General features: G+C 40.0%; 1 protein-coding gene across 1 annotated transcript in view; it reads left to right on the forward strand.

Annotated features, from left to right (window-relative positions):
* Positions 1–5,169, forward strand: part of LOC102242636 (ubiquitin-conjugating enzyme E2 E1) — a 54,149-nt gene that overhangs the window by 24,949 nt on the left and 24,031 nt on the right. The gene's annotated exons all lie outside the window — the stretch shown is intronic.

The raw sequence follows: 5,169 nt of genomic DNA on the forward strand, positions 1-5,169 counted from the left end.
GGGGGCAGGCTGGGAGGGGACAACAGTGGGGGGAAGGGGACATATGTAATACTTTCAAGAATAAATAATTTAAAAACAAACGAAAAATATATATTTTTATTGATTTCAGAGAGGAAGGGAGAGAGAGAAATATCAATGATGAGAGAGAATCATAGATTGGCTGCCTCCTGCACGCCGCCTCCTGGGGATTGACCCCGAAACCCCGCATGTGCCCCTGACCAGGAATCGAACCGTGACCTCCTGGTTCATATATTGACACTCAACCATTAACCACACCAGCTGGGCATGTACAAATCTTTAGGTTTTAGAAAACCAACAGGATGGAAGGAAGAGCAGTGTGACTAAATACTGGAGTTGTCTGGAGCTCCTCATGGGAGAGCAGTGCCTCATTCTTCTCCATTCTCCTAGATGTAGAACCCGCCCCTGCCTGAGAGCGCCCTTGCTAGTCGCTCTCTCTCCGTGTCATGCAGTAGGGCAGGTGTGGCACCAGGCGACTGGCCACAGTTGGAGCATCAGCAGATCACAGCATTAGATCCCCACGTCGAGGTTGGTGATGGGACAATGACAGCAGTCAGAGCTAAGTCCTGTTAGGCGTTTACTATGGGTCAAGCTTTGTTCTACGGGCTTTAAATGTAGAAACTCATTTACAATTTAAACCATCACTATTGGTGGATCCTGTTGTCCTCATTTTACAGATGATGAAGTCAAGGCCTAGGTTACTGTAGTTAAGTTAGTAAGTGGAGGAGCCAGGAGAGGAACCCAGCCAGTCTGGCTCCAGGGCCTGTGCTCTCAGCCCCTCACTGTGGAGTTCAGTCTGATACCACTTTTGTTATTAGTGAAGACTTTATGTTGCAAGTAACAAAATCCCAACTAATTGAAATAAAAAAGATGGGATTGTTATAAGGATATGCGAGTACGTGACTGTTAACACAAGAACTGAAATGTTCTGGGCACCAGAAGCAACAGAAGCCAGGGTTCCTTCCATCTCTCTTCTCTGCTTCTCCCTGTGCTGTGTCCTTTCTCACATTGCAGACTTGCTGGCTCCCCACAGCCTGCCTGAGGAGCATGACCACAGACACCCAGAGAGAAAAAGACTTTTTTTTTGTCAAACCTTAGGGTAAGGGGCCAGTTAGTGCAGCTTGATTGACCTCCATACCAGCTAGTTTGACAGTTAAATCAAAAGGGTCCAAGTGACACTAATGGTGACAGTTAATTTAACAAAATGGAAACTGGTTCCCGAAGGAAGAAACCTTATAATGATAGCTTTTGGTGAACCGGCCACTGGAGTTTCTTCAGTCCTTTACGCTCTGTGAGAATAGGGGCCGTGTTAGTCACCTAGCACAGGGCTTGAAAAATGGTAACTGCTCAAATGCGTACTGGGGGAATGAAGGAATAAAGAATAATTTTCCTGAGAAATAACACAAAAGTAAAATCCTGATTTCTGAGCATTGTCCAGGCATGGATACAAATAGTGTGCTGGAGCAGAACGTAGGTTTTTAGCAAGGGAGAGGAGACTGTATTTTTCCTATTTAAACTCTGTTGCACCACATCTCCATTTGTCTGTTTTTTACTGTTTCTTTTCTTTTTCTCCCCCTTTCCTCAATGTCTGTATGTCTCACAGCACTTCCTCTTATTCTCTGTAACTCCTACCTCTCTCAGCAGAATATAAAATGGAGATACTTATTTTTTTATTTTTTAAATACAATTTTTGTGCTGCTTGTTTTTAATCTAAAAAAATGAGTAGTGTGTGGTATGAAATATGCCTCCCTTGAAAGTGAAGTATTTGATAGTCATACATAAACAAGGTAAGAAGTTAATAGACTATTCCACTGGGGAAGATTTGTTTCCTAGACACCGTTGAAGCACCTACATTAATGAATTTAATTTGGTTTATTATTTTAGATAAATGGTTTCCCTGCATTTTTAGAATATTAATAGTGTTAGGTTGGAAGATACAAATAAGCAGTGATTCAGAAAGCCACATGAGGTCTGAAAGCCAGTAGTTAAACAACATATTAAATCTAATGCCACAGAGAAGGATGTTGGGAAACAGTGGCAATGTTAGCAAGACTAGAGGGAGGGTGAAGAAACATTATAGGCACAACAGCGAAGAGGCTGATTTAAGATGCCAAAAGTTTTACATCAAAAAACTTGAACTTAAATTGTTTTACTTTCCCACTTGCTATCCTTCCTGTTGACTTCAGGCACCTGCAGCTTCGCCCTGTAGCTTCTGTGTCCGCGCTACTGTTCCCTTTGAGGTTAGACATGGAGTACTTTTTTTCATACAGTATAATTTTATAAATGCTTTCACTATATATATATATATATATATATAGAGAGAGAGAGAGAGAGAGAGAGAGAGAGAATGAATATGTATATTTGCTTCAGGGAAAATGTCTTTAAATATGATAATACCTGGATGTTCACTAAATATAATGCCCATAGCTTTTTAGTTGCGAGTCAGTATGAATTTGCCTAATATGTGAGCATTCTGACTTTGTAATGTATGAGGACAACATGTATACAAAACTCAGTTTGGGGGTGACTGTAGACAGGTGTACTTTAAAGTTGGCTCTGAGTTTCCTAAAGCCTTTGACTTCTGCTCAATCTTAGAAGCTTTTAAAAGGAGATGCACAACCCCCTTTCCCTTTAAGTTAAGGAATTTTTTTCAAATTCAAGTGAATTTATTGAATTTTGTTTTAAGACTTGTATTTCCTACAATTCTCACAAAGCAGTCTAAGCAATCACTGCTCCAATTGATAATATTTAAAATTTAGAAAAGATACCGGACTAGTTATACAATGTTTTAACATTTTTAGGCTTTGCATATTGAGTTAATCACTTACTTGAAAAGACTCTCTTTGAGCAATCTGGCATTATGTGTGTTATGTTTAGTGCAGTGGTTCTCAACCCTGGTTGCTGTCTCAGTTATTATAGGGAGTGTTTTAAAGAAATACAGACTCCAGGGCACCCCATTGACTCATCACCTCCAAGGAAAGGCTCGGGCACCTGAATTAAAACAGCATCTAGAAGGCAGGGATAAGAACCAAGGAAGTCATGCATACTTTACATATAGTATATCTCTGTTCTTGATTCAAGACATACTCATAAAGTATTGAGCAAAACAAAAAGATAATTCATTCAATTTTAAAAACTTTTTTTGATATTTCAGACTTACAAAAGGAATAGAAGGAAAATAGGATAAAGATGAGTATAGCTTTATCAATTAATAAATTGTTTGAAGAACCCTGGTGAACTGAGACTGACTTTAATTTCAGTGTGTTGTTCTTTGCATAATCTACAGAAATAATTCTCAAAATAAAATGTTCATTTCAGCATGTAGTAGCTTTATACTTCAAGACATTAGGAAAACGGGAAGGGTTCAGCATCCGGTTCCTCTTGAGTTTTAAGCTATTTCTAATAACCTTTTCAGCTGCTGCTTTTATAATCTGGTTGTAGCACAGACAAGATACGTATTTCAGAAAACGGGTTTGAGCTTTTACTACTGATGTTAAGATTACTTTTTATCTTATATGGGCCTTTGGGAACATGGGCTGTTTAGAATATAGGTGAAATACACTGCAACAGCAAAAACTAAGCATTTTAAAGTCTTGTGAGTGTCTTTAAAGCACAGTTTTTGTAACTAAAGTTAATAAGAGAATCTGAAATCCAGCTAGTAGAATTAGCCATCCATGCATGGGCTGTAAGAAACAACTGATTTAGAGGCCACGTAAAAAATGTTTTCTCGTTTCACTTATTGGTCACGTCTTCATCTGTAATGCATTCACTCATTAAACATCAGGTATCTTCCACATGTCGGGGCTGTATCGGGGGTATCCATGTAAACAAAGAAGATTAGGTCCGGGCCCTGTTGGCGCTCTCAGTCTGGGGAGGAAGAGATTTTAAACACGAATAAAAAGGGCTCTAAATGTTACTCTGACAATTGCAAGGTGCCTCGATTCCACTGGTCAGAAGCAACTTTTTTGTTCTTTCCCCCAAAGAGTGATACTGGCTTTTCTTGGAAATGTTAGAGCTGAAAGGGAACTTAAATCGAGTTCAGTTCCTCATTTTACAAATGAGAGCACTCAGATCTAGCAAGGTGATGTGACTTTTCCTAAAATGGCACAGCTGAGGATGTGCCATGAGGTGTGGTGGGGGATGGGGCACAGTCTTCTGATTCCTCCCCATGCACCAGTAAGTAACATACAATGAAGAGGAACATGCCTGGAATCTAGTCAGTCAGCACACTTTCATTGATCTGCTTTATGCTTTTGTACTGTGAGATGCTGGGGTTACTCAAAATGAAGAAGATAAAGCTCATATTAAGTAGTTCACAGTGTAGAGTGAGATGGACAATTTTTTAAAATCTTTATTGTTGAAAGTATTACGTATGTCCCCCATTGAGCTCTTCTAGCCCGCCCCCACCCCCACCCCAGGCCTTCACCACCCTATTGTCGGTGACCATGGATTATGCATATCTTTGGTTGATCTCTTTGCACACCCCCCTTTCCCTCCCCTGCCTTACCTCTGAGGTTCCACAGTCTGTTCCATGCTTCTGTGTCTCTGGATCCATTTTGTTCATCAGTTTATTTTATTCATTAGATTCCACATATGAGTGAGATCTTGTGATACTTATCTTTCTCTGACTGGCTTATTTCACTTAGCATAATAACTCTCTTTATAAAGGAGTTACTTGGCCCTAACCAGTTTGGCTCAATGAATAGACTATCGGCCTGTGGACTAAAAGGTCCCAGGCTTGATCCCCAGTAGGGGGTGTGCAGGAGGCAGCCAATCAATGATTCTCTATCATCATTGATGTTTCTATCTCTCCCTCTCCCTTCCTCACTGAAATCAATAAAAAATATAAAAAAATAAAGGAGTTGTTTAGCATATTGATTAAGATGACAGATTCTGAAATCAGATTGAGTTAAAACCTAGCTTTCCACTGAATAGATATGTAAATTTGGGAGGAGCATAAATCACTGTACCTCAGTTTCCTTATCAGTAAAATGGGGATAAGAATGCTTACCTCATAGGTTTTTAGGATTTAAAAATATATTTTGTGCCCTAACCGGTTTGGCTCAGTGGATAGAGTGTTGGCCTGTGGACTCAAGGGTCCCAGGTTCGATTCCGGTCAAGGGCATGTACCTTGGTTGCGGGCACATCCCC

Source organism: Myotis brandtii, unplaced genomic scaffold, assembly GCF_000412655.1.
Source record: "Myotis brandtii unplaced genomic scaffold, ASM41265v1 scaffold18, whole genome shotgun sequence".
NCBI lineage: Eukaryota > Metazoa > Chordata > Mammalia > Chiroptera > Vespertilionidae > Myotis > Myotis brandtii.